The 22,055-nt window shown below is 44.6% G+C and overlaps 1 protein-coding gene across 2 annotated transcripts in view; it reads left to right on the forward strand.

Annotated features, from left to right (window-relative positions):
• PROSER3 (proline and serine rich 3) overlaps positions 1-22,055 on the forward strand; it is a 265,873-nt gene that overhangs the window by 128,963 nt on the left and 114,855 nt on the right. For both annotated transcript variants that reach the window (XR_003943137.1, XM_030212288.1), the window contains exon 4: positions 17,864-18,189. The gene's annotated coding sequence lies outside the window, so the exon portion shown is untranslated. The remainder of the gene's footprint in view (positions 1-17,863; positions 18,190-22,055) is intronic.

Raw genomic sequence — 22,055 nt, forward strand, 5'->3', positions numbered from 1 at the left:
CCCTCCCAGCTCAATGTGTGGACGGGTCTTATGAGAGAAATGGCTAGCTGGGTACTGAAGACAATACAACCCCAGGCATCTACAGGTTTGCAGCAATATCGACTGATTTGGGGTAGAATCCCAGAGGCTGAAACCTTGCTAATAGATCCCTCAGCAGAGAGCAATTGAGGGCTAATTGATTGATTCTAAGCTAATACACGGCAAAGAGAGTGAAAGACATCTCCAAGCAGAAATCAAGGAGATTTGGAAGTGTTGGGTTAATAGCAGTGGGCAACAGGGGGGGGGGGAAGGGGGATGGGAGGGATGGGAAGTTTAATCACAAAAAAGTCTAAGGTGTTCTACAAAATTACAAGACATAGTCATGTAGCCTTTCTTGTGATATACCTGTGTACTGGTTATCAACATGTTTGTTGCTGTATCAGAGGAAGTCCCCCTATAGGGACATGTTTATGTACTTCATGTCTGTACTTTTTCCCTGACAATACTGTACACCAAAGACACAATAAAGATATTTTAAAAAAAAAAAAAAGAATTGAACACAATATTCGAGGTGCAGTTGCACCATGGATCGATACAAAGGCATTATAATGTCCTCATTTTTGTTTTCCATTCCTTTCCTAATAATACCTAACGTTCTATTTGCTTTCTTAGCGGCTGCCGCACACTGAGCAGATGGTTTCAACGTATCATCAACGATGATGCCTAGATCCTTTTCCCGGTTGGTAATGTGGAACCTTGCATTACAAAACTATAATTCGGGTTTTTCTTTCCCACATGCATCACTTTGCACTTGCTTACATTAAACATCATCTGCCATTTAGATGCCCAGTCTCACAGTCTCTTAAAGTCCTCTTGTAATTTTTCACAATCCTTTTGTGATATAACAACTTCGAATTACTTTGTGTCGTCAGCAAATTTAATTACCTCTCTAGTTACTCCCATCTCTAGATCATTTATAAATATGTTAAAAAGCAGCGGTCCTAGCACAGACCCCTGGGGAACCCCACTATTTACCCTTCTCCATTGAGAATACTATTTAACCCTACTGTTTGTTTTCTATCTTCTATCCAGTTTTTAATCCACAATAGGACACTACTTCCTATCCCATGACTTTCCAGTTTCCTCTGGAGTCTTTCATGAGATACTTTGTCAAACGCCTTTTGAAAATCCAGATACACAATATCGATCGGCTCCCCTTTATCCACATTTGTTCACCCTTTCAAAGAAATGTAATAGATTGGTGAGGCAAGATTTCCCTTACTACTACTACTACTTAACATTTCTAAAGTGCTACCAGGGTTACGCAGTGCTGTACAATTTCACAAAGAGAGACAGTCCCTGCTCAAAGAGCTTACAATCTAATAGACACGTGAACGGTCGGACCGATAGGGGCAGTCAAAATAGGGGCAGTCTGGATTCACTGAATGGTAAGGGTTAGGTGCCGAATGCAGCATTGAAGAGGTGGGTTTTAAGCAAAGACTTGAAGATGGGCAGGGAGGGGGCTTGGCGTAGGGGCTCAGGAAGGTTGTTCCAAGCATAGGGTGAGGCGAGGCAGAATGAGCGGAGCCTGGAGTTGGCTGTGGTGGAGAAGGGTACTGAGAGGAGGGATTTGTCCTGTGAATGGAGGTTAGGGGCAGGAACGTAAGGGGAGATGAGGGTAGAAAGGTAGTGAGGGGCAGCAGAATGAGTGCATTTGTAGGTAAGAAGGAGAAGCTTGAATTGAATGCGGTATCTGATTGGAAGCCAGTGAAGTGACCTGAGGAGAGGGGTGATATGAGTATATCGGTTCTGGCGAAATATGAGACGTGCAGCAGCGTTCTGAACAGATTGAAGGGGGGATAGATGGCTAAGTGGGAGGCCGGTGAGGAGTAAGTTGCAGTAGTCCAGGCGAGAGGTAATGAGAGCGTGGACGAGAGTTCGGGTGGTGTGTTCAGAGAGGAAAGGGCGAAATTTGCTGATGTTAAAGAGGAAGAAGCGACAGGTCTTGGCTATCTGCTGGATATGCGCAGAGAAGGAGAGGGAGGAGGCAAAGATGACTCCGAGGTTGCAGGCAGATGAGACGGGGAGGATGAGGGTGTTATCAACCGAGATAGAAAGTGGAGGAAGAGGAGAAGTGGGTTTTGGTGGAAAGATGATGAGCTCAGTCTTGGACATGTTCAGTTTCAGGTGGCGGTTGGACATCCAGGCAGCAATGTCGGATAAGCAGGCTGATACCTTTGCCTGGGTCTCTGCGGTGATGTCTGGTGTGGAGAGATACAGTTGGGTGTCATCAGCATAGAGATGATACTGGAAACCATGAGATCAGGGAGCCCAGGGAAGAGGTGTAGATTGAGAAGAGAAGGGGTCCAAGGACCGATCCCTGGGGAACACCAACAGATAAGGGGATGGAGGTGGAGGAAGATCCATGATAGTGAACTTTGAAGGTGCGGTGGGAGAGATAGGAGGAGAACCAGGAGAGGACAGAGCCCTGGAACCCAAATGAGGACAGTGTGGCAAGAAGTAAGTCATGATTAACAGTGTCAAAAGCGGCGGATAGATAGAGGAGGATGAGGATGGAGTAGTGGCCTTTGGATTTGGCAAGGAACAGGTCATTACAGACTTTAGAGAGTGCTGTTTCTGTCGAGTGAAGAGGGCGAAAACCGGATTGAAGTGGATCGAGGATGGCATGAGAGGAGAGAAAATCAAGGCAGCGGCTGTGAACGGCACGCTCAAGTATTTTGGAGAGGAAGGGTAGGAGGGAGATGGGGCGGTAGTTGGAGGGACAGGTAGGGTCAAGTGATGGTTTTTTGAGGAGAGGTGTGACTACGGCGTGCTTGAAGGTGTCAGGGACAGTAGCAGTGGAGAGAGAGAGGTTGAGGATATGACAGATGGAGGGGGTGACAGTATGAGAGGTGATGTTAAGTAAGTTGGTGGGGATGGGATCAGAAGAGCAGGTGGTGCATTTCGAGGAGGAAAGAAGGCGGGCGGTTTCCTCCTCGGTGATGACAGGAAAGGAGGAGAAAAAGGCCTGGGTTGGTTGGTTGAGGGAGAGGGCTGAAGGGTGAAGAGGAGATGGCTTGGTAGTGAACTCAAGGTTGATCTTTTGCACCTTGTCGCGGAAGTAATCAGCCAGTGATTGAGGAGAGAGCGAAGGGGGGTGGGAGTGGGGGGCACTTTGAGGAAGGAGTTAAGGGTGGAAAAGAGACGACGGGGGTTGGAGCTGAGAGAGTTGGTCAAATGGGTGTAATAGTCCTGTTTGGCAAGGAATAGGGAGGAGTGGAAGGAGGATAGCATGAATTTGTAGTGAAGGAAGTCTGAATGGGTGTGAGATTTCCTCCAGAGGCGTTCAGCAGATCGGGCGCAGGAGCGAAGGTAACGGATGCAAGGGGACAGCCAGGGCTGGGGATTAGTACGCTTTGTGGGATGGGAGATGGATGGTGCGAGGGTGTCCAGAGCAGAGGAGAGAGTGGCATTGTAAGAGGAGACAGCCTTGTCGACAGACTCGGAGGACAAGATGGAAGGGAGGAGATTAGAAATAATAGAGGATAGGGTGGGAGGGTCAATAGCCTGGAGATTCCTGGAGGTAGTGGTTAAAGTTGGACAGGGCTGAGGCGTGGGGGTGAAGAAGTGTGAAGGTGATTAGGGGTGATCAGAGAGAGGAAGAGCTGAAACGTGGAAATTGGAGGGAGAGCCGGAAGAGGAGAGAACGAGGTCAAGACAATGGCCGTCTCGGTGAGTAGGGGTGGTGGAGCATAGCCGGATGTTGAAGGATGATGTTAGAGTGAGGAACTGAGAAGCATGAGGGTCGGATTGGTCGTCAACGTGTATGTTAAAGTCTCTGAGAATGAGGGACGGAGATGAGGGTTCAAGAAAGACGGAAAGCCAGGCATCGAAGTCGGTGAGGAAGGAAGAGAGGGGTTTATTAGGGGGGTGGTAAATGACTGCCACTGAATGGCAATGGGTAGAATAGCCGGATGGAGTGAGCTTCAAAGGATGGGAGTGGGACTGCGGTAGGAGGAGGGGTTGGAAACTACAGGAGGGCGAGAGTAGTAGCCCGACGCCTCCACCACGGCCAGCTGGGCGGGGAGTGTGGGAGAAGAGATAACCTCCATGACAAAGGGCCCCGACTGAGGCAGAGTTGTCAGGGGAGAGCCAGGTTTCAGTTAGGGCGAGCAGTTGAAGGGAACGAGAGATGAAGAGATCGTGGGTGAAGGGCAGTTTGTTGCAGACCGAGTGGGCGTTCCACACGGCACATGAAAAGGGGAGGGAGGAGGGGGGGAGAAGGGGAATAGAGACGAGATTGGAGACATCACGGAATCATTTGCATGGATAGGAGGAGGACAGGTGAGGGGGGCCTGGATTAGGATTAATGTCTCCCGCGGATAGCAGGAGGAGGAGCAAGAGAGTGCGGAGGAGGGTGGGGGAGGTCGGGCGACGAAGGCGACGAAGACGGGATGCACTGAGGAGGAATGGTGATGGGTTAATGGCAGGAAGGAGGTGTTGAAGGTTAGGAGCGAGGAAGGAGGAGGGGGCCAGGAGAGATGTTGGGGTAGTGAGTGATGGGGGTGAATAGGGTAATGCCGTAGCGAGCAGGACAGGAGGGAACACGGGTGGGCAATGAGTACCAGCGGTAGACATCGGTAAGGGGAGGGGAAAAAGATTAGGAAGGGACAGGGCAAGGAAGAGAATGTGGACAGGGGCCATAAGTAGTGATTGCGGTGTAACAGGTGTATGTGTAGTGACTGAGGTGAGAAGCAGATAGATAGAGCAGATAGCTGGGTTGGAGGCTCGGGATTGAAGGGATTGATGAACTGGAGAGCAGGTAAGTCAGTAGCTGACGAGTTAGCAAGCAGGCAGCTTGCAGGCGGGCTGGAGCAAGCTGGTGCAGATGGACAGGAACGAAGTCAATGGCTGACAAGTTAGCAGGTAGGCAGGTGAGTCAGTGGCTGATAAGCTAGCAGGAGGGCTGGAGCATACTGGTGCAGATGGACAGGAACGAGCAGGGAGAAACTGAGAGCAGGTAAGTCAACGGCTGACAAGTTAGTAAGTTAGCAGGCAGGCAAGTAGATTAATGGCTGACAAGCTAGCAGGTGGGCTGGAACAGCTGGTGCAGATGGACTTCCGATTGCACCTGGGTCACCCGGAGCTCTTAGCCGATACAGTCCCGGGCAGTTCCTGCCGGGGAGTGCTGCGGCCGAGGGCGAGCTCACAGACCTGGCGAATTCGGCGCCTGGGCAGCTGACAGTGCGAGGGACCGTCTCGCAACCTGGGCCTTGCACTGCTCAGGGAGCGACGGAGTGGACTCGCGGACCCGTCCACAACGCCGCCCAGGGACTCGACAGCCTGGTCCCGGGACAGCAGCGGTCACTGCGCAGAGCCGACCTGTTCTCCTGGGGGGGGGGGGGGGGGTGGGGGGGGGGGGATCGCACTGCAGCGGGAGCGCTGCGGAAACGATCCTCGGACCGGAGCTCCTTACAGTGTGCGTCCTCCAGTCGGCCATCTTTCTACTTTCACTAAATCCATGTTGGCTTTGCTGATTAATCCATGGTTTTGATATGCTCTGTAATTTTGTTCTTTATAGTGTCACGTCTGTTGCCGTGACCACCCTCAGACTTACCTCATTTCTAGGGGCCAGCAGCTCTGCTGGCTTCTGTCTGTCTTTGTGTTAGTCTTGTCTCTGGATCTGTGTGCTGATTACTTCACTAGACCTCACCTGTGTGGGCTATGCCTCTTTAGGGAGCCAGCATCTAAGATGGCTGCCACCGGCTCTATGCCAGCTTCCCAAGATGGCTTCTGCTTGTCTTTCCTGTGTGCTCACTTCCTATGTGTGTCAAACCTCTCTTTGGGGTCAAGGTACTTCCTGCTTCTGTCCTGCTGCTGGTGACCTCATCAGTGAGAGCCTTCATAAGGAAGTGCTGTGCTGGCATTCTGAACCTTTGCATTGCCAATGCCTCCGCAGTGCCTTAGGTCCCGAGGTTAGTGTGCTGTTTGCACAGTTAGCTTTCCTTGTCTTTTCTTGTGGGCTTCCAGCTCTTCTGTTTTGCGAGTTACTATCACCTGTGGCCTTGCCTTCTGGCCCTTCTGTGTTTATTGCTCTGTGGGCCTTCTGGCCTTCTGTGTTTATTGCTCTGTGGGCCTTCTGTGTTTATTGCTCTGTGGGCCTTCTGTGTTTATTGCTCTGTGGGCCTTCTGGCCTTTCTGTGTTTATTATTCTCTGTGGGCTTCTAGCCATTCTGTTATCCCTGTGCAGTGGTGCTGCCCCCTGTCTGAGGTTGGTCAGCGGTTGATGCTGCAGCCATTTCTCTCCTTTCTATCTGTTAGCTACTGTAGCTCCAGTCTAACCCTTCCTCTGGCAAGCTTAGCTTGTATGTTGCTCCTGTGTCCTCTTCCCTGCCTGTCTGCCTTGCTTTAGCCTAGGTACCTGGGAGCACCGCTGGATCCTGACTCCGGTTCTTCCTGTTGCTGGTTCCAGTTCTGGTTTTCCTGTAAGCCCTACCGGCTGCTCGAACCTGAGGGCTCAACCCGTGGGGAAAGGCAGCTAAGCGTAGGTGAAGCCTACTCCAGTGTGTTCCGGTGCGTTCCAGTCCCGAGTGTTCCAGTGCAGGACTCCAGTCCGGGGTTCCAGTCCAGCCTTGTCTCTTCTCTGCTCCGAAGGTGATCTTGCCTGTCGCTCCTCGGCCGTGGTCCAAGGACTCACGTACCCAGGGTTCCCGGGGAAGAAGCCTGACAGAATGCCAAGGTCCTCGAGAACACGACATTATAATAGTTTCTACCATTTTGCCCTGCACTGAAATCAGGCTCACCAGTCTATAATTTCCTGATCACCTCTGAATCTTTTTAAAAAATTGGTGTTAGTGGCCACCCTCCAATCTTCCGAACCATGCTTGATTACTAACAATAGTTACACAAGTTCATTTTGTATCATCTCCAAATTTAATCACCTCACTTGTCGTTCGATTTCCATATCATTTATAAATATGTTAAATAGCTTCAGTCCCAGTACTGATCCCTGCGGCATTCCACTATTCACCCTCCTCCAGTGAGAGAGATGACCATTTAACTCTGCCTTCTGTTTTCTGTCCAATAACCAATTCCTAATCCACACCAGAACATTGCCTCCTATCCATAACTCTTTATTTTCCAGGAGTTTCTCATGAGGAACTTATCAAAAGCCTTCTGAAAAACATGACATCAACCGACTCACCTTATCCACATGTTTCTTCATGCCTTCAAAGAAATGAAGCAAATTGGTGAGGCAGGACTTCCCTCGACTGAACCCATGTTGACTCTGTCCCATTAACCATGTTTGTCTACATGTTCTGTATTTTATAGTAGTTTCCACTATTTGCCCGGTACTGACATCAGGCTTACCAGTCTGTATTTTTTAAATCATCCCTGGAACCTTTTTAAAAATCGGCATCATATTGGCCACCCTCCAGTTTTCAGGTACTAGGGACAATTTTAACGACAGGTTACATATTACAAACAGCAGATCAGCAATTTCATGCTTGAGTTCTTTGAATGACTTTGGATATATGCCATCCAGTCCAGGTGATTTACTGCTCTTTAATTTGTTTGAGTTGGCTCGGTAAATGTCCTTGCACAGTTAGCAGCTGGTTACACAGTCACAGAGCTGGTTCTGAACTTGACCTTGTACTGTGCTCAGCACATAGATACAGTTCACAGGTTTTCTTGAAATTCAGTTTCCTCTCCTCCTCCAAAAGAGATCCGTAAACCACGAAATCATCTTCTCTTCTTCTTCTTCTTCTTTCTCTCCCTCTCATGCCCAGATTTGGCACTCCCTTCCAAGTCCACAGATGACCATGCCATCTGTCCAGGTCACATACGTTCATAACCATGAGGGGCCCTTCTGGGCATCCAGGAAGAACAGCTTATCGGTCAGTACCAAACTCCCCTCCATGGTTCACAGATGTTCCCGGAGAGACTGCCTCTATAAGGCACGTTCCTATACATCTTCCCAGGAGATACCTGGAAGACTAGTTTCACATAAATATGTCCTTGGATGAAGTCACTAGCAAAGCTGTGCCAAAAAGTAGTTTTCCTTTGTAGAAAATCTGGTTCATATTGTATTGAGACCTCAGGCTGCAACAAACATTTTGGTTCAGCAAAGTTGGTTCAGGCCTCAGGCCAGCAAAGGTGAGGTAGCAGGAAAAGACCCCTACATGTCCTCGGAACACCTGCTACAGGTGAGTAACTTTGCTATACAATATCTGACTCTTCACCACTTCAATAGCTTTCAGGCTTGCAGGTGTGTTATATTTACAGTAAGCATTTTTCTGGTTTTGTGGTTAACTTTGAAGTTTAATATTGCTTTTTGCTTTGGCTGTGGAGCCTGTTGTGTAAGTTTTGCTCTGGTGAAAGAACTCCATAGGCATTAACATTGTTCCATTGTCTGTTAGTGGGTAAGTGTTGTTAACTTTTATAGAAATCTTGCAATATGTTTAAATATTTTAACACATTATATGTATGTGTATGTGTTTAGTTTCTGTCTGTTTTGAATTTTTTTTTATTTATTTTATATTTAGAGATGTGATGTACCCCTGATGCAGGCATTAGCAAAAACACATTGAGAGTGGCCTAGTGGTTAGGGTGGTGGACTTTGGTCCTGGGGAACTGAGGAACTGAGTTCAATTCCCACTTCAGGCACAGGCAACTCCTTGTGACGCTGGGCAAGTCACTTAACCCTCCATTGCCCCATGTAAGCCGCATTGAGCCTGCCATGAGTGGGAAAGCGCGGGGTACAAATGTAAAAAAAAACAAAACATTGAGTTTCTGACATGTTTCGAATAAAATTGAGGCTATATATTCTGAACTGTATCATCTGTTGACCCACTGCTGATTTGTATTGGATTATAAACCTTGTATGGGGGTGATTCTACATTTGTTTCATTACATTTTTTTAACCATGTGATTGTGCAATATGGCCTCCTTGAACCTCACCCTCACCTAAATGGCAAACAGTGTTGTAGACACCAGAGGCAGCAAAACAGTGAATGTGATAGAACTATTTTCTCCCTTTTACTGCAATTGAAATAACGTATTTCTGCATTTAATAATGTTCTGATGTTAGATCTAATTTTTACAAGTTAGTAATAAGTGTTTTGTGGTGCTTGCCTTTCTCCATCTTATTTATTCTGCAACAAGAAGGGACATTTTTTTTCCAAGTACTAAAAAAAACAATCTCACACACAGACTTTATTATTTCACCCTGAAGAAAGCCACAGTGAGATGACTGAAAACATCAAAAGGATCAATTTCACCCTTGAGTTTTTCTAGGTGTGACTGCTTATATTCTAGAAACTACAGTATCTACCCCTTGAAACTTACATGTCTTGTAGAACACCAGTGTACATAAAAAGTCATAGATGCATGAAATAATTCATATATTAGTTAAAGGTAAAGAAACTAATTTTGACCCCTGTGGTAGTTAACAAATACAAAAGATATGTTAGGAAACTGGGGAAAGTAGATACATAACTGGAAATAGTGAAAACGTAATAAAACTTACTGGGGATCATGGGGTGGGGTAAAAGAAAGAACACATTAAAAAGTAATACAAATCAAATTGAATTGTTGAAACCTGTTTTAGAACTCATATGTTTCAGAATTTCAATAATAACACTTGACTTTGCAGCCATTAGCAAATTACTTAGAGAGTCTTTAAGCTGCAGTCTTTCACCTATGTGGATGACATTACTGTTATCCTTTTACCTCAGGTAATGCACATCACGAGACAAACCTTTTTTCAATGCTTGTCAGCAGTAGAAGCCTGGCTCCAATCATTCAAGCTAAAACTGATTAAAGAAAAAACAAAGTTTCTATGGGTGGGACCTTTGGCTTTTATAAAACCTAATCCTTCTATAGAAATAGGTGGGGGTTTTGGTAAAATTGGATTCTGTCTCCCGAGTCCTGGGTGCTGAGGTGGACTCTCAGTTCTTGAGTTCACAAGTTGCTAAAGTTGTGAGAAACTCATTTCTCCTTCTTAGGAAATTGAGTCATCCGTAAGTTTTATGACATAGAAATATTTTGTCTGTTGGTACAATCTTTGATACTTACCCAACTAGATTATTGTAATTCAATGTATGTAGGTTGCTCTAAATTTTTAAACACCAAATTACAGAGGATGAAAAATGCTGCTATAAGAACAATTTTTGCAGTAGATGTATATGAGCCTATCACTCCTCTTTTATTACAATTAAACTAATTATAGATAGAGACTAAATTACAATTTAAAGTAGCTGTTATGACTTTTAAAGTTTTTTATAGGTATATTCCAGTCTATCTGGTCGACAATTTCTCCTTTCTGAATGGAAGGCAATTCAGATCCATTAGAAATCTTTACTTGCAGCGTTTTCCCCGTCCAAAATATAGAGGCTTTGAGGGACATTTCCATATGTCTAAGTACGTCCAAAATCTGAATCGAAAAGAAAAATGGTATACAGCAAGATATGTTGGTACCTGGAATACCACCTGTTTCGATAGCAGGTCCACACATTTGGAACAATTTGCCAGTTATGTGAGATTGTGTAGCAGCAAGGATCAATTTTTATTTCTAAATGACCTAGAGATGGGAGTAACTAGTGAGGCAATTAAATTTGCTGACGACACAAAGTTATTCCAAGTTAAATCACGAGAGGATTGTGAAAAATTACAAGAGGACCTTACAAGACTGGGAGACTGGGCGTCTAAATGACAGATGATGTTTAATGTTTCCCTTCTCGCTGCTGGCGTCTAGCGGAGATCTGGTGCGATTGCATCGGGGTGTGGTGGCGGCTGCAGATGGGAGTGGACCGGTGCCAGATCACCCAGCAGGGGCCAGCGCATTACAGAGGGCTCGTTTGGCCCGCCGACAACGGGCTTCTCACTGTTCATCCGCGCCACTGGCTTCTTCGGCGCGGTGGTTCGTCCCCCGTTGCCGGCCTGCCTCTTGGTCGGTTGCTGGCCGTTTGGAGGTTGTAGCGGCGCTGTTGGGTCCTCTTGGAAGGTGCTGCCCTGCCGATCCCAGCTGCAGAGGCGGCCTGATTTGTATGCTTCTCGGTTTCCACTTCTCTCTCAGTTGTTTCTCGTTGAAGAGTTTGGAGAGTGTGCGGGTCGCTGCGCTAGTTGCCATGGGAGCAGGAGTGGTGGTTAATGGACTCCATTTCCATCAAGCAGGGTCATCTTGGTGTATCCAGTTGATGTACCTCTCTTCCAGCCAGAAGAGGTTCAGCCTACTCCTCAGATTCAACTTATAACCTGCAGCTCTTCCTACCAGCATATCTACGGACCATTTTAGACTCATTTACCCTTTCCCTGTTTCCTCTATTCTGTCTAATTTGATTGTAACCATCTCATCTCTGATCTGGCAATAGCCATTCAGTGCATTGTAAGCCACTTTGAGCCTGCAAAACTGTGGGGAAAAACGTGGGGTATAAATGTGCAAAATAAATAAATTAAATAATAGTTGGAGATGAAGACTGATTGTGCAATGTAGCTTAGCAGAACAAAAGAAAACTACCAGGCCAATGATATCTTTACCCAGTAGTTGCTGGTAAATGTTTAACAGGCTCTCTCCCCCCCCCCCCCCCCCCAAATCTGGTGCACCTAGAGCATCGCTGCCCTTCCCATACTGCACTTAGCAAGAAGGAAACCATGGGAAACCTCCCACCCTATGGCACACTCGCCTCTTTTGTCTGCCGCCACACCTCCTCCCCATTGCACACTCACTCTTTTACTCAGTCCCCAAACCCTCCACCCCATGACAAACTCACCCCTTTTGATATCTGTGTATCATGTGGTTGACCTTAACCCTTCTTCTGAGGCACTTGATGAAGCTGAGTCCCACTCTTGCCATCACCTGTCCTGCAAGTCAGCACTTTCTTACTCATCTGTCCCGTCCCCCACCGTGTTTACTTGTAAAGACATCTTTTCCCCCTCCAGAGGTTGCAGCTAGTGGTAGCGTTTCATACACCAGTGCCAGTTCCTATGATGTAACTTCCTGTCACTGCAGGGGTTGAACGTCGATAATACACTGAAACCTTCTGCTCAGTGTGCTGCTGCGGCTAGGAAAGCGAGTAGAATGTTGGGTATTATTAGGAAAGGTATGGAAAACAGGTGTGATGATGTTATAATGCCGTTGTATCGCTCCATGGTGCGACCGCACCTTGAGTAACATAGTAGATGATGGCAGAAAAAGACCTGCATGGTCCATCCAGTCTGCCCAAGACAAACTCATATGTGTATACCTTACCTTGAATTTGTACCTGTCCTTTTCAGGGCACAGACCATATAAGTCTGCCCAGCAGTATTTCCCGCCTCCCAACCACCAGTCCCGCCTCCCATCACCGGCTCTGGTACAGACAGTATAAGTCTGCCCTCCCCTATCCTCGCCTCCCAACCACCACCCCCTCTTCCCCCCAATTGTGTTCAATTCTGGTCACCGCATCTCAAGAAAGATATAGTAGAATTGGAAAAGGTGCAGTGAAGGGCGACTAAAATGATAGCGGGGATGGGACGACTTCAAATATTTGAAAGGTATTAATCCGCAAACGAACCTTTTCCGGAGATGGGAAGGCGGTAGAACGAGAGGGCATGAAATGAGATTGAAGGGGGGCAGACTTAAGAAAAATGTCAGGAAGTATTTTTTCACGGAGAGGGTGGTGGATGCTTGGAATGCCCTCCCGCGGGAGGTGGTGGAGAGGAAAACGGTAACGGAATTCAAACGTGCGTGGGATAAACATAAAGGAATCCTGTTCAGAAGGAAGGGATCCTCAGGAGCTTAGCCTTGAATGGGTGGCAGAGACGGTTGGGAGGCGGGGCTAGTGCTGGGCAGACTTATACGGTCTGTGCCAGGGCTGGTGGTTGGGAGGCGGGGATAGTGCTGGGTAGACTTATACGGTCTGTGCCAGAGCCAGTGGTGGGAGGCGGGGCTGGTGGTTGGGAGGCGGGGATAGTACTGGGCGGACTTATACAGTCTGTGCCCTGAAAAAGACAGGTACAAATCAAGGTAAGGTATACACAAAAAACTAGCACGTATGAGTTTATCTTGTTGGGCAGACTGGATGGACCGTGCAGGTCTTTTTCTGCCGTCATCTACTATGTTACTATGTTCCTTATGAAGAAAGACTAAGGAGGCTAGGGCTTTTCAGCTTGGAGAAGAGATGGCTGAGGGGAGACATGATAGAGGTATATAAAATAATGAGTGGCGTGGAACAGGTGGATGTGAAGCGTCTGTTCACGCTTTCCAAAAATACTAGGACTAGGGGGCATGTGATGAAACTACAGTGTAGTAAATTTAAAACAAATCGGAGAAAATGTTTCTTCACCCAATGCGTAATTAAACTCTGGAATTCGTTGCCGGAGAATGTGGTGAAGGCGGTTAGCTTAGCAGAGTTTAAAAAGGGTTTAGACGGTTTCCTAAAGAACAAGTCCATAAACCACTACTAAATGGACTTAGGAAAAATCCACAATTCCAGGAATAACATGTATAGAATGTTTGTACATTTGGGAAGCTCGCCAGGTGCCCTTGGCCTGGATTGGCCGCTGTCGTGGACAGGATGCTGGGCTCGATGGACCCTTGGTCTTTTCCCAGTGTGGCATTACTTATGTAGCGGTGGGAAGGCTTCGGGAGCAGCGCCTGCAGCAGTGTGTGAAACGTTACTGCTAGCAGTGAGTTCTGGTGGGGAGAAAGATGCTTTTACAACAAGTACACACAGGGAGGGGGGTGTGCTTAGCTCCGGACTACAAGTGGGTGTAGAGTCAGATACACTCTTTTCCCCACCCTGCTGGCTATGGCAAGGAGTAAGGGACCCACTGCACAAAAGGTCACTAATCACTTCCTCCTCCTGTGCCCAGAGACACCAAGGATGGTCCATCCCATAGCTGGAGATTTACCACCGCAGTGCTGGAGGTCAAGGCCAAATGAGTGAGATTTTTCTTGCAAGCTCTAGTCATGTCTAAAACGAGTTCTGGCAGACGCACATTCCATAACCTGACATATTGCAATCAATAAATAGAAAATAAAAAATTATTTTTTTTACCTTTGTTGTCAGAGATGCCAAGGGTGGCCCATCCAGAAGAGTGATATGTACCACCCCAATAAGTGAAAGTCAATGAGTGAGGTTTTTCTTGCAGTACATTCAATCTATAAATTTGAAATGGTAGTGAAGGGTCTGAAGTCCAAGGAAGAGCTGCTGGCTACACTTATTGAAAAGTAATGCCTTCGTGTGTCTTCATGGATAACATGTTACATATTTTAAACACAATTATTTCAAACACTTAACATGTAACCACATACAAACCTATGGAAACAATTCAACTGTATTTAAAGATCTCTCATCTGGCAGTATATCATGATTTAAACTTGATCATGCATATATCTGCTATAAAAACAACTACCTCAACACTCAATGGATTCTGAAACATTTTCTAAAACCACCTTTCTGACAAACTAAAATTAAATTGGTGGGAAAATGTGGGATACAAATGCTACAAATAAAATAAATATATTAAAGTTCTGGTGTCACTTCAGTAAGGCCAACACACAATCCCTCCACTACAACGCACTATACGGAAACTTGTGTAAAAACACATTCAAAACCTTACCATTCCTTAACAGCACTAACTCCCAAGACTCAAAAAGCGACAACCTTATGCATGAAAAGGCAGCACTGTAAGTATGATACCATTCCCAAAAGCACCTATTCACGACATTGAAAAAAAACCCCACAAAACAAACATAACTGCAACAAGATCTCTACACAGGCACTACATGCTAGCAGAGTACTACACCTTATTCCATTGATTCCCAAACTGGGTTCTGCAGAACTCTAGGGGACCCTCAAACTCTCTTCCTTAAGAAGTTAGATTATAGAATCTGTTTGTATGAACTTATACGTGTTTACATAATTTGAAGGTTCCTCGATGTGTGAAAAAATATTTTAGGGATTCTGCCATAGTAAAATGTTTGGGAATCACTGCCTTATTAGTTGGACAAGAAAAAAACATAGACCCTCAACAAATATGAAACAAGGGACCAGGCATCAGTAGTAGAGGTATGAAGGCATGAAACTAAACTGGAAACCTCAGGATGCACACAACAATAATAGAGAGAAATTGAAATGCAAAATACCAGAGACAGGCATCAACGCTGAAAAAACACAATGCCTCATAATAACCTCACAACACAATACAAATAAATTCACTACCATAACCACCCCAAACTTTTCTCTCCCTGTTTCAAACAACTTGAAAATTCTAGGAGTCACTAAGAAAATGTTCCACTCCATGTGGAAGCTCAAAAGAGTAAACTTTACTTCCCAAGGGCTATTTTTCAGAACCTGGTACAGTCAATGGTACTAAGCCACCTGGACTATTGCAACTCACTTTACGCCGGCTGCAAAGAACAAACCATCAAAAAACTTCCAACAGCCCAAAATACCGCAGCCAGACTCATATTTGGGAAAACAAAATATGAAAGTGCAAAACCCCTAAGAAAGAATTTACACTGGCTACCACTTAAAGAACGTACCACATTCAAGATTTGCACGATTGTTCATAAAATCATTTACGGAGATGCCCCGACCTACATGCTAGACCTCAATGACCTACCACCAAGAAATGCTAAAAAATCATCCCGCACCTATCTCAACCTATACTTCCCCAGCTGCACAGGTCTAAAATACAAATTTACTCACTCGACCAGCTTCTCCTACTTGAGCACGCAGCTATGGAATTCACTCCCAATTCACCTGAGAAAGATCAACGAATTAACTAACTTCCACAAAGCCTTGAAGACTTACCTCTTTAACAAAGCCTACCACGAGAACCCTTAACTAGCTATAATACAACACTTATCCAACTATAATATAACACCTTTACAACTTTACTCAGAATATACTTTCCTACTAATGCTTGAACAAATCCTTTTGCCTTCTTTAACTTCTTGTAACACCAATTGTATGATGTAACCTGACATGGCTATGCCATGGCAGTGCTCTGTAAGCCACATTGAGCCTGCAAATAGGTGGGAAAATGTGGGATACAAGTGCAATAAATAAATAAAAATTTTCAAAAGCTGACATATTCCAATTAATAAATTCAGAATAAAATACATTTTTCTACCTTTGAGCATTTTATTTTTCTATTCCTATTGCTCCCTGTGTTTTCTTCTTCTTCTTTTTTTTTTTTTTGTCTGTGCAGCTGGGAGACAAAGATTACCCCCCCCCTCCAAAAAAACCCCCATGCCTTTTACACCCAAACAGACAATAGACTTGAAGAAAAAATAAATATATACCAGAGAATTGGAAAATGTTGGCACATTTAGATTGAATCTGGACTTCTGCATGAAGGTAGCTCTGCTCTCATTATTCAATATCTCTCTTTTAAATAGTAGCAATAAACAATATTAAGTGCATTTTAAAAATATACCACTGCGTTCCAGAAAACAAAAAGAACAAGTTCCCACAAACCATCTTTCTCTTTTGATCTAGGCACAGGAAAAAAAAAAGATTCTAAATTCTTCCAAGTTTCAACCTAATTCGTATTTAATGTGGGAGATAAACTTCATAAATAAATAAATAAATAGAGACTCTGAATGTTGAGCACTTGATTTTCATAACATGTCTGTTTTAGTAGCCCTTTACAAGGAGAAAATAAATCTCTGCATGAATATAACATGTGCTAGGGTGTCACTATAACTAGCCCCTCCAAATGACACACCGATTATGATTTATATCAAATTACTACTCTACCTATGAAAAGCTATTTCATTATACTTCCTTTGTGTACTGTACAAGCCGTAATGTTTGAAAATATAAGTGAGATTAAATAAAAATGCTACCAGCAATAAAGAACGACAACACGAATGCAGCAGCTCACGTTTGCTTTGAGTGTATGGTACGGCCGGGGAGATGGCTATGAGCAGGAAGGGGAAGCAGAGACCAACCTCCGTGGCTTCAACTTTTTGACGTGCCATCACCTGTTCTCACTCTAACCTCCGTAGCTTCTATTGAATCAGCCTTCCTCTGGGCCTTCCCTGTAACACAACCCACCCTTGCGAAAGCAGGAAGTTGCATCTGTGAGGGCAGGATGCATCATACAGGAGACCCAAAGCCCTAGGTAGGCTGATTCAATGGAAGCAGTTCTGTTACCAGGTCTGGTAGCAAGGAAAAAAAACGTTACAGGAATCAAGGGGGAAGGGTTAGTGTAGAAGGACAGACATTGGAATCAGGAAGGGGGGGGGGGGGGGGAGAAGGAAAGGGAGAGATACTGGCTTTGGGGGCTTTGGCATGTGAACTGGAGTTGGGGGCCCAGTGCGTGTGACTTGGTATGTCTGTGCAGCGACTTAGACCCAGGTGTTCCAGTTTAACTTGGGCTAGAGTGCCATGAGTTTTCATTCTCATCTACCTGGGTTTCCTCCATTTTATAATTCCCTTGCCCCCCCCTACCCTTTTTTTAACTCATGTTTGGCCTTTTTGAACACACTACTTATTCTTCAGGGCATAAGAGCCTGTCAAGTGAGACAGTAAGAGATGCTTTATGGCAAGAGTATTCGTTTTCAATCCTTCAAGGTTACAGATTGGTCTGGTTTATCAGCATAGCAAAAATATAAAAATGTAACTTTTGAAAGTTTCTGTACCTATCCTGAAATTAGCTTTGCCTATGACATTTGAGGAATAGGCATAGATAGCCGTGTTTTAGGGGTATCCTATTTGGAGCAATGATTGGTTAGTTTAACAGGTGACCCCTTAATTTTATGTCCTTCTCAGTTTGAGTGTAAAATAATAAATGGGGGGAGGGAGCAATAATTGATTAGATCAGGGAGTTTGCAATAATAAGCTCACTATTTATGTTCCCTGTTTTGTTTTTGCTTCCTGTTCCTCAGGTACTGAGCCCAGCTCGACTGCAGCCTACAGTCTCCTCACATACCCATTTGGTATTTGATACCCTTAGTCCCACTGATCTCAAGTTTCTGCAGGATTCTAACCACCTGATCATCAAGACCACTGACGCAGATTCTTCCAACACCTTTGATGAGTCATGGCCATCAACTGAAGCCAACTCCCCTGAGACCCCGGAGGGGTTGCCCCAAAAGATCAAGGAGGAGTGGAAGGCCAGACTTTGGGGGTTTTCCTCGGGAACTGTCCAGGACTTGTCTTCCTTGTCCAAAGGTGTAGAGGTGCAGCCAACAACTGATTCGGTCATTGCAAAGTAAGTTATTTGACAAGGAATTAATAGGATTTACTAAATTAATAAATAGACCTATAGCTACAATATCCAGTCCCCAGAAATAACTGTCATCCTGTCCTTCAGTCTGATCAGGGCCAGATTATGGGGTGAGCCAGGAAGACACTGGCTCAGGGTTCAGAATTTTAAGGTCACCAAAAGCCTGACTCAGGGTCTCACACTTTGCAAAAAGCAGGTGCCAAGACTGGAATACAGACTATAAATCGAATCAAAGAGAGGCACTAGGTGTCATGCAATAGTGCAAAGGAAGGACTGGAGCAGACACTCAGAGCCAAAAACTCTTTATTTAAACAGACCAGACGTGGCCACGTTTCACCGGGACACACTATGCTTAGCTCTGGTAGTAAAACTGAGCATCCAAGATGACATCAGCACTTCATCAATTGCAGGTGGCACACAGAAGGAAGGAGTAGCCTGTGTGCTACCTTCAATTGTTGAAGTGCTGAAGTCATCTTGGATGCTCAGTTTTATTACCAGAGCTAAGCATAGTGTGTCCCTTGCTAGCTGTTTTAGTTCTGTACCCCTGATGCAGCCTATCCGGTGAAACATGGCCAAGAAGGGTCTGTTCAAAAACAGACTATAAATGCCTCCATCTGCCATTAGAGCTGTTCCCTCAAAACTGAGAACGTATGTAGCTGTGCACAATTCTCAACCAGCACTGAAAGCAGCCCCCAAAAAAAGGAAGGGGAGGACAAAAGATGCTGTTTATTTTATTTATTTATTTACAGCACTTTCTAACCCACACAATCAAAAAAAAGTTCTAGGTGGCTAACAAAACATTCATAATTCAATAGTAATGTACATCAACATTGACAAATGTTAAGAAAACATGGACAAATATTTACATACATCAACATTGGGGAGAGTGGGGTGGCACTTGGTATCTGAGAAGTCAGCACAGGAGCCTGGTCTCCGGTTCATATTTCCCGAAAGCTGCTGCGCTAATTGGTCCCACTGACATCATCTACAGGGGCTGGCTTGAACAAATAAAAGCCTGCCTATTGTCGAGTTCTGTGGGACAAAGCCATAGCAGAGAAACCGAACAGATTCTTTGCTTCTTTCTTTACGGAAGAAGATGTAAGAGATCTGCCTGTACTGGAAATGGTTTTCAGAGGAATGGTTTATACAGAGGAATTGAAAGAAATCTCGGTGAACCTGGAAGATGTACTGAGCCAAATTGACAAATTAAATAGTAAATCACCTGGACAAGATGACATATATCCAAGGGTACTCAAAGAACTCAAGCATGAAATTGCTGATCTCCTGTTAGTAATATGTAATCTGTCCGTAGTACCTGAAGATTGGAGGGTGGCCAATGTGATGCCGATTTTTGAAAAGGGTTCTAGGGTTAATCTGGGAAATTATAGACTGGTAAGCCTGATGTCAGTGCCAGGCAAAATAGTGGAAACTATTATAAAGAATAAAATTATAGAACACGTAGACAAACATGGTTTAATGGGACAGAGCATGGGTTCAGCCGAGGGAAGTCTTGCCTCACCAATTTGCTTCATTTCTTTGAAGGCGTGAATAAACGTGGATAAAGGTGAACCGGTTGATGTAGTGTAACTAGATTTTCATAAAGTTTTTGATAAAGTTCCTCATGAGAGACTCCTGAGAAAATTAAAGAGTCATGGGATAGGAGGCAATGTTCTGGTGTGGATTAGGAATTGGTTATTGGACAGTTATTGGACAGGAAACAGAGGGTAGAGTTAAATGGTCATTTCTCTGGAGTGCCGTAGGGATCTGTACTGGGACTGGTACTATTTAACATATTTATAAATTATATGGAAATTGGAACGACGAGTGAGGTGATCAAATTTGCAGATGATACAAAACTTTGCAAGGTTATTAAAACACGTGCGGACTGTGAAATATTGCAGGGAGACATTAGGAAATTGGAAGACTAGGCGGCCAAATGGTAGATTAAATTTCATGTGAACAAATACAAGGTGATGCACATTGGAAACAATAATCCGAAACAGTTACCTGATGCTAGGGTCCATCTTGGGGGTCCGTGCTCAAGAAAAAGATCTGGGTGTTGTTGTAGATAATACACTGAAATCTGCTCAGTGTGTGGCTGTGGCCCAAAAAACAAACAGGATGCTAGGAATTATTAGGAAGGGATGTTGAATAAGACTGAAAATACTATAATACCTTTGTATCACTCCAAGGTGCGTCCGCACCTTGAATATTGTGTTCAGTTCTGGTCACTGTATCTCAAAAAAGATATAGTGGAATTAGAAAAGGTTCAAAGAAGAGTGATTAAAATGATAAAGGGGATGGAACTCCTCTCGTATGAGGAAGGCTAAAGAGGTTAGAGCTCTTCATCTTGGAAAAGAGACAGATGAGGGGAGATATGATTGGTGTAGAAGTAAATTGATTTTTTTTACTCGTTCCAAAAGTTAAAAGACTAGGGGACACTCGAGGAAGTTACATGGAAACGCTTATAAAACAATTAGGAGGAAATATTTTTTCACTCAATGAATAGGTAAGCTCTGGAACTCTTTGCCATAGGAGGTGGTAACAGTGGTTAGCGTATCTGGGTTTAAAAAAGTTTTGGACAAACTCCTGGAGGAAAAGTCCATAGTGTGCTATTGAGACAGCCATGGGAAGCGACTGCTTGCCCTGGCATTTGTAGTATGGAGTGTTGCTACGATTTGGGTTTCTGCCAGTTACTTGTGACCTGGCTTGACCACTGTTTGGAAAACAGGATATTGGACTAGATGGACCATTGGTCTGACCCATTGTGTCTACTTTTATGTTCTTATGTTGTATGGGCAGTTGCTGGGGCATGTCCCGAAGGTGCTTGACTAAAAGTGCACACCCCTCTGAAGCCCATCTGGAGCCTGGGGACTCTCTTGGTTGAATATATCACCAATTTCAGGTACCATTGCTTTTTCAGTATGATAAGTTTTTTTTGTTTCTTGAATTGCTCTAATATTATTGTGAAAAGGAAGCGATGTAAAGGACTCAGGGCTGATTCTCAGATGGCAGTTGGCCCTATGGATAAACATTTGACATCTGTGCCTAAGCTTCCCTTAGCAGCTTCCTCTCCCAGCTCTATTTCTAGTGTCATGCTAAGCTTGGGGGCTAGACCCATCCCGCCCCCACCTATGACCCCTCGAGTCTGACGGGATTAAAGAACACCCAAGTAGGTTTTCTACCCCAATTGAGGAGAGATTGTCTTAGTCCTGGCACAACCATAAATCTATATATAAGTGAGACTCCTAATTCTCTCCAACCATTTCAGTAGACTGAGAAAATTACATCTGAGGAAGTTGTTCTTCGTGGGGGAGTACACTTGGTAGATGTCTGGAAGATTGTCCATGGTTTGGAAGAACTCTTTAAAGTATCTCAGTTGTGTGAATTTTCTTCTCGAGTGACTACATATGTTCAGGATATTGATACTAAAACTTTGAAATTGGATAGCTGTTTGACAATTCTGGAAGCTCAGTGTGGGACTTTTCATGCTGTAGAGACTTCTGGAATTAAGGATTGTTTGTCTATACATAGACAGAGAAAATAGAAAATCAGGCTAGAAGTAAAAATGTTCATATCTTAAATTTTCCAGCTTGTTCTTTGTTGGTACCTGAGATGATATTTAAAGAATATCTGAGTCTTAGTTATTCCAGAATCTGACAAAATGATTTTTTTCTTCTTGTTATTATTTGCCTAACAGTTAAGAGAATGTGATGTATTGGGCTCAGTTGAGCCTTTAACTTGACAAAATGACTAAAATGATAGCGGGGATGGGACGACTTCCCTATGAAGAAAGACTAAGGAGTTTAGGGCTTTTCAGCTTGGAGAAGAGATGGCTGAGGGGAGACATG

This window comes from Microcaecilia unicolor, chromosome 8 (assembly GCF_901765095.1).
Source record: "Microcaecilia unicolor chromosome 8, aMicUni1.1, whole genome shotgun sequence".
NCBI classification, from domain to species: Eukaryota; Metazoa; Chordata; class Amphibia; order Gymnophiona; family Siphonopidae; genus Microcaecilia; species Microcaecilia unicolor.